Source organism: Pseudophryne corroboree, chromosome 1 (genome assembly GCF_028390025.1).
Source record: "Pseudophryne corroboree isolate aPseCor3 chromosome 1, aPseCor3.hap2, whole genome shotgun sequence".
NCBI classification, from domain to species: Eukaryota; Metazoa; Chordata; class Amphibia; order Anura; family Myobatrachidae; genus Pseudophryne; species Pseudophryne corroboree.
Window position 1 is genome coordinate 499,330,076 of NC_086444.1, and position 12,077 is coordinate 499,342,152.

At 45.9% G+C, this 12,077-nt stretch overlaps 2 pseudogenes; one reads left to right on the top strand and one right to left on the bottom strand.

Annotated features, from left to right (window-relative positions):
• Positions 1-9,574: 9,574 nt before the first annotated feature.
• Positions 9,575-9,695, bottom strand: LOC134942875 (5S ribosomal RNA; annotated as a pseudogene).
• A 1,966-nt stretch (positions 9,696-11,661) lies between these two features.
• On the top strand, positions 11,662-11,782 carry LOC134942886 (5S ribosomal RNA; annotated as a pseudogene).
• Positions 11,783-12,077: the final 295 nt, after the last annotated feature.

Consider the following 12,077-nt stretch of genomic DNA (forward strand, 5'->3'; position numbering starts at 1 on the left):
TCGTCAAGTATACTATCCATCCATACCTGTGGTGCATTTCAGTTTTGCACAGTTTGCTGACCACCAGTATATACTATATAGCAGTACGGTACAGTAGGCCACTGCTCTACCTACCTCTGTGTCGTCAAGTATACTATCCATCCATACCTGTGGTGCATTTCAGTTTTGCACAGTTTGCTGACCACCAGTATATACTATATAGCAGTACGGTACAGTAGGCCACTGCTCTACCTACCTCTGTGTCATCAAGTATACTCTCCATCCATACCTGTGGTGCATTTCAGTTTTGCACAGTTTGCTGACCACCAGTATATACTATATAGCAGTACGGTACAGTAGGCCACTGCTCTACCTACCTCTGTGTCGTCAAGTATACTATCCATCCATACCTGTGGTGCATTTCAGTTTTGCACAGTTTGCTGACCACCAGTATATACTATATAGCAGTACGGTACAGTAGGCCACTGCTCTACCTACCTCTGTGTCGTCAAGTATACTATCCATTAATACCTGTGGTGCATTTCAGTTTTGCACAGTTTGCTGACCACCAGTATATACTATATAGCAGTAAGATACAGTAGGCCACTGCTCTACCTACCTCTGTGTCGTCAAGTATACTATCCACCCATACCTATGGTGCATTTCAGTTTTGCACAGTTTGCTGACCACCAGTATATACTATATAGCAGTACGGTACAGTAGGCCACTGCTCTACCTACCTCTGTGTCGTCAAGTATACTATCCATCCATACCTGTGGTGCATTTCAGTTTTGCACAGTTTGCTGACCACCAGTATATACTATATAGCAGTACGGTACAGAAGGCCACTGCTCTACCTACCTCTGTGTCGTCAAGTATACTATCCATACATACCTGTGTTGCATTTCAGTTTTGCACAGTTTGCTATCCACCAGTATATAATATATAGCAGTACGGTACAGTAGGCCATTGCTCTACCTACCTCTGTGTCATCAAGTATACTATCCATCCATACCTGTGGTGCATTTCAGTTGTGCACAGTTTGCTGACCACCAGTATATACTATATAGCAGTACGGTACAGTAGGCCACTGCTCTACCTACTTCTGTGTCGTCAAGTATACTATCCATCCATACCTGTGGTGCATTTCAGTTTTGCACAGTTTGCTGACCACCAGTATATACTATATAGCAGTACGGTACAGTAGGCCACTGCTCTACCTACCTCTGTGTCGTCAAGTATACTATCCATCCATACCTGTGGTGCATTTCAGTTTTGCACAGTTTGCTGACCACCAGTATATACTATAGAGCAGTACGGTACAGTAGGCCACTGCTCTACCTACCTCTGTGTCGTCAAGTATACTATCCATCCATACCTGTGGTGCATTTTAGTTGTGCGCAGTATATATAGTAGTAGGCCATTGCTATTGATATATTACTGGCATATAATTCCACACATTAAAAAATGGAGAACAAAAATGTGGAGGGTAAAATAGCGAAAGAACAAGATCCACTTCCACCTCGTGCTGAAGCTGCTGCCACTAGTCATGGCCGAGACGATGATATGCCATCAACGTCGTCTGCCAAGGCCGATGCCCAATGTCATAGTAGAGAGCATGTAAAATAAAAAGTTCAGTAAAATGACCCAAAAATCTAAATCAAAATCGTCTGAGGAGAAGCGTAAACTTGCCAATGTGCCATTTACGACACGGAGTGGCAAGGAACGGCTGAGGCCCTGGCCTATGTTCAAGGCTAGTGGTTCAGCTTCACCTGAGGATGGAAGCACTCATCCTCCTGCTAGAAAACTTAAAAGAGTTAAGATGGCAAAAGCACAGAAAAGAACTGTGCGTTCTTCTAAATCACAAATCCCCAAGGAGAGTCCAATTGTGACGGTTGCGTTGCCTGACCTTCCCAACACTGGACGGGAAGAGGTTGCGCCTTCCACCATTTGCACGCCCCCTGCAAGTGCTGGAAGGAGCACCCGCAGTCCAGTTCCTGATAGTCAAATTGAAGATGTCACTGTTGAAGTACACCAGGATGAGGATATGGGTGTTGCTGGCGCTGGGGAGGAAATTGACAAGGAGGATTCTGATGGTGAGGTGGTTTGTTTAAGTCAGGCACCCGGGAAGACACCTGTTGTCCGTGGGACGAATATGGCCATTGACATGCCTGGTAAAAATACAAAAAAAATCACCTCTTCGGTGTGGAATTATTTCAACAGAAATGCGGACAACTGGTGTCAAGCCGTGTGTTGCCTTTGTCAAGCTGTAATAAGTAGGGGTAAGGACGTTAACCACCTAGGAACATCCTCCCTTATACGTCACCTGGACCGCATTCATCAGAAGTCAGTGACAAGTTCAAAAACTTTGGATGACAGCGGAAGCAGTCCACTGACCACTAAATCCCTTCCTCTTGTAACCAAGCTCCTGCAAACCACACCACCAACTCCCTCAGTGTCAATTTCCTCCTTAGACAGGAAAGCCAATAGTCCTGCAGGCTATGTCACTGTCAAGTCTGACGAGTCCTCTCCTGCCTGGAATTCCTCTGATGCATCCTTGAGTGTAACGCCTACTGCTGCTGGTGCTGCTGTTGTTGCTGCTGGGAGTCGATCATCATCCCAGAGGGGAAGTCGGAAGACCACTTGTACTACTTCCAGTAAGCAATTGACTGTCCAACAGTCCTTTGCGAGGAAGATGAAATATCACAGCAGTCATCCTGCTGCAAAGCAGATAACTCAGGCCTTGGCAGCCTGGGCGGTGAGAAACGTGGTTCCGGTATCCACCGTTAATTCAGAGGCAACTAGAGACTTGATTGAGGTACTGTGTCCCCGGTACCAAATACCATCTAGGTTCCATTTCTCTAGGCAGGCGATACCGAAAATGTACACAGACCTCAGAAAAGAGTCACCAGTGTCCTAAAAAATGCAGTTGTACCCACTGTCCACTTAACCACGGACATGTGGACAAGTGGAGCAGGGCAGACTCAGGACTATATGACTGTGACAGCCCACTGGGTAGATGTATTGCCTCCCGCAGCAAGAACAGCAGCGGCGGCACCAGTAGCAGCATCTCGCAAACGCCAACTCGTTCCTAGGCAGGCTACGCTTTGTATCACCGCTTTCCAGAAGAGGCACACAGCTGACAACCTCTTACGGAAACTGAGAAACATCATCGCAGAATGGCTTACCCCAATTGGACTCTCCTGGGGATTTGTGACATCGGACAACGCCAGCAATATTGTGCGTGCATTACATCTGGGCAAATTCCAGCACGTCCCATGTTTTGCACATACATTGAATTTGGTGGTGCAGAATTATTTAAAAAACGACAAGGGCGTGCAAGAGACGCTGTCGGTGGCCCGAAGAATTGCGAGCCACTTTCGGCATTCAGCCACCGCGTGCCGAATACTGGAGCACCAGCAAACACTCCTGAACCTGCCCTGCCATCATCTGAAGCAAGAGGTGGTAACGAGGTGGAATTCAACCCTCTATTTGCTTCAGAGGATGGAGGAGCAGCAAAAGGCCATTCAAGCCTATACATCTGCCTACGATATAGGCAAAGGAGGGGGAATGCACCTGACTCAAGCGCAGTGGAGAATGATTTCAACGTTGTGCAAGGTTCTGCAACCCTTTGAACTTGCCACACGTGAAGTCAGTTCAGACACTGCCAGCCTGAGTCAGGTCATTCCCCTCATCAGGCTTTTGCAGAAGAAGCTGGAGACATTGAAGGAGGAGCTAAAACAGAGTGATTCCGCTAGGCATGTGGGACTTGTGGATGGAGCCCTTAATTCGCTTAACCAGGATTCACAGGTGGTCAATCTGTTGAAATCAGAGCACTACATTTTGGCCACCGTGCTCGATCCTAGATTTAAAGCTTACATTGTATCTCTCTTTCCGGCAGACACAAGTCTGCAGAGGTTCAAAGACCTGCTGGTGAGAAAATTGTCAAGTCAAGCGGAACGTGACCCGTCAACAGCTCCTCCTTCAGATTCTCCTGCAACTGGGGCTGCGAGGAAAAGGCTAAGAATTCCGAGCCCACCCGCTGGCGGTGATGCAGGGCAGTCTGGAGCGAGTGCTGACATCTGGTCCGGACTGAAGGACCTGCCAACGATTACTGACATGTCGTCTACTGTCACTGCATATGATTCTCTCACCATTGAAAGAATGGTGGAGGATTATATGAGTGCCCGCATCCAAGTAGGCACGTCAGACAGTCCGTACGTAGACTGGCAGGAAAAAGAGGCAATTTGGAGGCCCTTGCACAAACTGGCTTTATTTTACCTAAGTTGCCCCCCCCTCTAGTGTGTACTCCGAAAGAGTGTTTAGTGCAGCCACTCACCTTGTCAGCAATCGGCATACGAGGTTACTTCCAGAAAATGTGGAGAAGATGATGTTCATCAAAATGAATTATAATCAATTCCTCCGTGGAGACATTCACCAGCAATTGCCTCCAGAAAGTACACAGGGACCTGAGATGGTGGATTCCAGTGGGGACGCATTAATAATCTGTGAGGAGGGGGATGTACACAGTGAAAGGGGTGAGGAATCGGACGATGAGGAGGAGGTGGACATCTTGCCTCTGTAGAGCCAGTTTGTGCAAGGAGAGATTGATTGCTTCTTTTTTGGTGGGGGCCCAAACCAACCAGTCATTTCAGTCACAATCGTGTGGCAGACCCTGTCACTGAAATGATGGGTTCGTTAAAGTGTGCATGTCCTGTTTATACAACATAAGGGTGGGTGGGAGGGCCCAAGGACAATTCCATCTTGCACCTCTTTTTTCTTTCATTTTTCTTTGCATCATGTGCTGTTTGGGGACTATTTTTTTGAAGTGCCATCCTGCCTGACACTGCAGTGCCACTCCTAGATGGGCCAGGTGTTTCTGTCGGCCACTTGTGTCGCTTAGCTTAGCCATCCAGCGACCTTGGTGCACCTCTTTTTTTCTTTGCATCATGTGCTGTTTGGGGACTATTTTTTAAATCTGACATCCTGTCTGACACTGCAGTGCCACTCCTAGATGGGCCAGGTGTTTGTGTCGGCCACTTGGGTCGCTTAGCTTAGTCACACAGCTACCTCATTGCGCCTCTTTTTTTCTTTGCATCATGTGCTGTTTGGGGACTATTTTTTTGAAGTTCCATCCTGTCTGACACTGCAGTGCCACTCCTAGATGGGCCAGGTGTTTGTGTCGGCCACTAGTGTCGCTTAGCTTAGCCATCCATCGACCTTGGTGCACCTCTTTTTTTCTTTGCATCATGTGCTGTTTGGGGACTATTTTTTAAATCTGACATCCTGTCTGACACTGCAGTGCCACTCCTAGATGGGAAAGGTGTTTGTGTCGGCCACTTGGGTCGCTCAGCTTAGTCACACAGCTACCTCATTGCGCCTCTTTTTTCCTTTGCATCATGTGCTGTTTGGGGACTATTTTTTTGAAGTGCCATCCTGCCTGACACTGCAGTGCCACTCCTAGATGGGCCAGGTGTTTGTGTCGGCCACTTGTGTCGCTTAGCTTAGCCATCCAGCGACCTTGGTGCACCTCTTTTTTTCTTTGCATCATGTGCTGTTTGGGGACTATTTTTTAAATCTGACATCCTGTCTGACACTGCAGTGCCACTCCTAGATGGGCCAGGTGTTTGTGTCGGCCACTTGGGTTGCTTAGCTTAGTCACACAGCTACCTCATTGCGCCTCTTTTTTTCTTTGCATCATGTGCTGTTTGGGGACTATTTTTTAAATCTGACATCCTGTCTGACACTGCAGTGCCACTCCTAGATGGGCCAGGTGTTTGTGTCGGCCACTTGGGTCGCTTAGCTTAGTCACACAGCTACCTCATTGCGCCTTTTTTTTTCTTTGCATCATGTGCTGTTTGGGGACTATTTTTTAAATCTGCCATCCTGTTTGACACTGCAGTGCCACTCCTAGATGGGCCAGGTGTTTGTGTCGGCCACTTGTGTTGCTTAGCTTAGCCATCCAGCGTCCTTAATGCACCTCTTTTTTTCTTTGCATCATGTGCTGTTTGGGGACTATTTTTTTAAATCTGACATCCTGTCTGACACTGCAGTGCCACTCCTAGATGGGCCAGGTGTTTGTGTCGGCCACTTGGGTCGCTTAGCTTAGTCACACAGCTACCTCATTGCGCCTTTTTTATCTTTGCATCATGTGCTGTTTGGGGACTATTTTTTTGAAGTGCCATCCTGTCTGACACTGCAGAGCAACTCCTAGATGGGCCAGGTGTTTGTGTCGGCCACTTGTGTCGCTTAGCTTAGCCATCCAGTGACCTTGGTGCACCTCTTTTTTTCTTTGCACCATGTGCTGTTTGGGGAATATTTTTTAAATCTGACAACCTGTCTGACACTGCAGTGCCACTCCTAGATGGGCCAGGTGTTTGTGTCGGCCACTTGGGTCGCTAAGCTTAGTCACACAGCTACCGCATTGCGCCTCTTTTTTTCTTTGCATCATGTGCTGTTTGGGGACTATTTTTTTGTAGTGCCATCCTGCCTGACACTGCAGTGCCACTCCTAGATGGGCCAGGTGTTTGTGTCGGCTACTTGTGTCGCTTAGCTTAGCCATCCAGCGACCTTGGTGCACCTCTTTTTTTCTTTGCATCATGTGCTGTTTGGGGACTATTTTTTAAATCTGACATCCTGTCTGTCACTGCAGTGCCACTCCTAGATGGGCCAGGTGTTTGTGTCGGCCACTTGGGTCGCTTAGCTTAGTCACACAGCTACCTCATTGCGCCTCTTTTTTCCTTTGCATCATGTGCTGTTTGGGGACTATTTTTTTGAAGTGCCATCCTGTCTGACACTGCAGTGCCACTCCTAGATGGGCCAGGTGTTTGTGTCGGCCACTTGGGTCGCTTAGCTTAGCCATCCAGCGACCTTGGTGCACCTCTTTTTTTCTTTGCATCATGTGCTGTTTGGGGACTATTTTTTAAATCTGACATCCTGTCTGACACTGCAGTGCCACTCCTAGATGGGCCAGGTGTTTGTGTCGGCCACTTGGGTCGCTAAGCTTAGTCACGCAGCTACCGCATTGCGCCTCTTTTTTTCTTTGCTTCATGTGCTGTTTGGGGACTATTTTTTTGAAGTGCCATCCTGCCTGACACTGCAGTGCCACTCCTAGATGGGCCAGGTGTTTGTGTCGGCCACTTGTGTCGCTTAGCTTAGCCATCCAGCGACCTTGGTGCACCTCTTTTTTTCTTTGCATCATGTGCTGTTTGGGGACTATTTTTTAAATCTGACATCCTGTCTGACACTGCAGTGCCACTCCTAGATGGGCCAGGTGTTTGTGTCGGCCACTTGGGTCGCTTAGCTTAGTCACACAGCTACCTCATTGCGCCTCTTTTTTCCTTTGCATCATGTGCTGTTTGGGGACTATTTTTTTGAAGTGCCATCCTGTCTGACACTGCAGTGCCACTCCTAGATGGGCCAGGTGTTTGTGTCGGCCACTTGTGTCGCTTAGCTTAGCCATCCAGCGACCTTGGTGCACCTCTTTTTTTCTTTGCATCATGTGCTGTTTGGGGACTATTTTTTAAATCTGACATCCTGTCTGACACTGCAGTGCCACTCCTAGATGGGCCAGGTGTTTGTGTCGGCCACTTGGGTCGCTTAGCTTAGTCACACAGCTACCTCATTGCGCCTCTTTTTTCCTTTGCATCATGTGCTGTTTGGGGACTGTTTTTTTGAAGTGCCATCCTGTCTGACACTGCAGTGCCACTCCTAGATGGGCCAGGTGTTTGTGTCGGCCACTAGGGTCGCTTAGCTTAGCCATCCAGCGACCTTGGTGCACCTCTTTTTTTCTTTGCATCATGTGCTGTTTGGGGACTATTTTTTAAATCTGACATCCTGTCTGACACTGCAGTGCCACTCCTAGATGGGCCAGGTGTTTGTGTCGGCCACTTGGGTCGCTAAGCTTAGTCACGCAGCTACCGCATTGCGCCTCTTTTTTTCTTTGCTTCATGTGCTGTTTGGGGGTTATTTTTTTGAAGTGCCATCCTGCCTGACACTGCAGTGCCACTCCTAGATGGGCCAGGTGTTTGTGTCGGCCACTTGTGTCGCTTAGCTTAGCCATCCAGCGACCTTGGTGCACCTCTTTTTTTCTTTGCATCATGTGCTGTTTAGGGACTATTTTTTAAATCTGACATCCTGTCTGACACTGCAGTGCCACTCCTAGATGGGCCAGGTGTTTGTGTCGGCCACTTGGGTCGCTTAGCTTAGTCACACAGCTACCTCATTGCGCCTCTTTTTTCCTTTGCATCATGTGCTGTTTGGGGACTATTTTTTTGAAGTGCCATCCTGTCTGACACTGCAGTGCCACTCCTAGATGGGCCAGGTGTTTGTGTCGGCCACTTGGGTCGCTTAGCTTAGCCATCCAGCGACCTTGGTGCACTTCTTTTTTTCTTTGCATCATGTGCTGTTTGGGGACTATTTTTTAAATCTGACATCCTGTGTGACACTGCAGTGCCACTCCTAGATGGGCCACGTGTTTGTGTCGGCCACTTGGGTCGCTTAGCTTAGTCACACAGCTACCTCATTGCGCCTCTTTTTTCCTTTGCATCATGTGCTGTTTGGGGACTGTTTTTTTGAAGTGCCATCCTGTCTGACACTGCAGTGCCACTCCTAGATGGGCCAGGTGTTTGTGTCGGCCACTTGGGTCACTTAGCTTAGTCATCCAGCGACCTCGGTGCAAATTTTAGGACTAAAAATAATATTGTGAGGTGTGAGGTGTTCAGAATAGTGATGTGCACCGGACATTTTTCGGGTTTTGTGTTTTGGCTTTGGATTCGGTTCCGTGGCCGTGTTTTGGATTCGGACGCGTTTTGGCAAAACCTCACCGAAAATTTTTTGTCGGATTCGGGTGTGTTTTGGATTCGGGTGTTTTTTTCAAAAATCCCTAAAAAACAGCTTAAATCATAGAATTTGGGGGTCATTTTGATCCCATAGTATTATTAACCTTAATAACCATAATTTCCACTCATTTCCAGTCTATTCTGAACACCTCACACCTCACAATATTATTTTTAGTCCTAAAATTTGCACCGAGTTCGCTGGATGGCTAAGCTAAGCGACACAAGTGGCCAACACAAACACCTGGCCCATCTAGGAGTGGCACTGCAGTGTCAGGCCAGGATGGCACTTCAAAAAAATAGTCCCCAAACAGCACATGATGCAAAGAAAAAAAGAGGCGCACCAAGGTCGCTGTGTGACTAAGATAAGCGACACAAGTGGCCGACACAAACACCTGGCCAATCTAGAAGTGGAATATTTTATTAATTCTCTTTAAAATTAATTATTGAGGAGTTCAATGGGTGCCGATGTTTATTAAATGGTGACATTGCGAAAATATAAAAAGAAATATATAAATTGTAAGGTACAAATACCTAATTCAGGCCGAAGTGGGTATGTCTATAATGTTGTTAATAATCACACTCCAACTGTAGGACAACCTGTGATAATAAATTGCTCACTTATTGAAAATATGACCATCATTTATAAGCTGCTATGTATCCCAAAATGGGAATTTTAATCCTAGCAGATAGTTGAATCATAGGTCATAACCGAGGTGTAATACAATGCTCTGTATTGGTGACAGATGGGTGGCAAATATTTGCAGTACCAGGGTGTTCCTTGGTAGTCTCCTATCCAAGTACTTAACCCGGCCCTCCACTGCTTGGCTTCCAAGATCAGATGAGATTGGGCATCTCCAGCGGGGTATGACCGCAGACCTTATGCTCACCCTTGTCACACTGTGTCCACAAATGGGCACAGACAGGAGCCAATTTACGTTGTTATATGAGCCACAGGTATCGATACAGCTGAAAAGAAATCAAAATTTTTTATCATAAATGATAAAGTATAACAAAAGATTAAGTACCCATCTGGATTTTCACGGCTTAGTTAGTCGCAGTATCAGTAGGAATAAAACCTCTCAAATGCACAGTTTATCATATACATGAAAATAAAACATTAGATCAAAATGATGGTATTTTTAACTGTGCAGGAAAGGGAAACCTCCAAATTTGGTCTCCAGAACAGTAATGAAAGTATATTACACTTTGAATTTATCAAAGAAGCAGGGAAACACAAACAATGAAATCTTCAGCTCTCAGAAATTATTCTCAAGTAATAGAAAAATAATGAAAAAATGACACAGAGTGTTTTCTATATGATATGTGTCTTCAGGTAACTACTGAGATAATTATGGTTTTCTGCAGTGTAAAAGAGAGAGAGAGAAGGCGTTTATGTGCTAAATAAGGTCAAAAAAATGGCAGACGTATCCACATCCGCTTTTTTTATATATAAATATAGACCTCAAAAGGGTTGCATTGATTCCCTTGCTGGCAATAGCTGACTGTCAATAGTATAGTCTATGCACCATGTGGGTAGGGTATTTGTAAATACTGGTCCGTGCAATGAAAATGCACTGGTGCACAGAGACACATGTATTGAAAATGCACTGGTGCACAGAGACGCATGTATAAACCAAACCTGGTGTATGTTAGTAAAATTCTAGTCCTACTTGTATAATGGGGGAGATCCTGGTATGAGGAAGGTGCCGGCCGCGTCTGCCCGCGTCCTGTCTGCTGCCGAGCTCCGGCCGCACTGTACTTCCTGTTTGGCTGGTTCCCTTGGCGACGGACTTTGCCGAGAACGGCTCGTTGCGGTCACGTGTGCGCACCACGTGACCGTGAGGATACTGTCTCCTTTAGGAAGGAGACAGTATCCTCACGGTCACGTGGTGCGCACACGTGACCGCAACGAGCCGTTCTCGGCAAAGTCCGTCGCCAAGGGAACCAGCCAAACAGGAAGTACAGTGCGGCCGGAGCTCGGCAGCAGACAGGATGCGGGCAGACGCGGCCGGCACCTTCCTCATACCAGGATCTCCCCCATTATACAAGTAGGACTAGAATTTTACTAACATACACCAGGTTTGGTTTATACATGCGTCTCTGTGCACCAGTGCATTTTCAATACATGTGTCTCTGTGCACCAGTGCATTTTCATTGCACGGACCAGTATTTACAAATACCCTACCCACATGGTGCATAGACTATACTATTGACAGTCAGCTATTGCCAGCAAGGGAATCAATGCAACCCTTTTGAGGTCTATATTTATATATAAAAAAAGCGGATGTGGATACGTCTGCCATTTTTTTGACCTTATTTAGCACATAAACGCCTTCTCTCTCTCTCTTTTACACTGCAGAAAACCATAATTATCTCAGTAGTTACCTGAAGACACATATCATATAGAAAACACTCTGTGTCATTTTTTCATTATTTTTCTATTACTTGAGAATAATTTCTGAGAGCTGAAGATTTCATTGTTTGTGTTTCCCTGCTTCTTTGATAAATTCAAAGTGTAATATACTTTCATTACTGTTCTGGAGACCAAATTTGGAGGTTTCCCTTTCCTGCACAGTTAAAAATACCATCATTTTGATCTAATGTTTTATTTTCATGTATATGATAAACTGTGCATTTGAGAGGTTTTATTCCTACTGATACTGCGACTAACTAAGCCGTGAAAATCCAGATGGGTACTTAATCTTTTGTTATACTTTATCATTTATGATAAAAAATTTTGATTTCTTTTCAGCTGTATCGATACCTGTGGCTCATATAACAACGTAAATTGGCTCCTGTCTGTGCCCATTTGTGGACACAGTGTGACAAGGGTGAGCATAAGGTCTGCGGTCATACCCCGCTGGAGATGCCCAATCTCATCTGATCTTGGAAGCCAAGCAGTGGAGGGCCGGGTTAAGTACTTGGATAGGAGACTACCAAGGAACACCCTGGTACTGCAAATATTTGCCACCCATCTGTCACCAATACAGAGCATTGTATTACACCTCGGTTATGACCTATGATTCAACTATCTGCTAGGATTAAAATTCCCATTTTGGGATACATAGCAGCTTATAAATGATGGTCATATTTTCAATAAGTGAGCAATTTATTATCACAGGTTGTCCTACAGTTGGAGTGTGATTATTAACAACATTATAGACATACCCACTTCGGCCTGAATTAGGTATTTGTACCTTACAATTTATATATTTCTTTTTATATTTTCGCAATGTCACCATTTAATAAACATCGGCA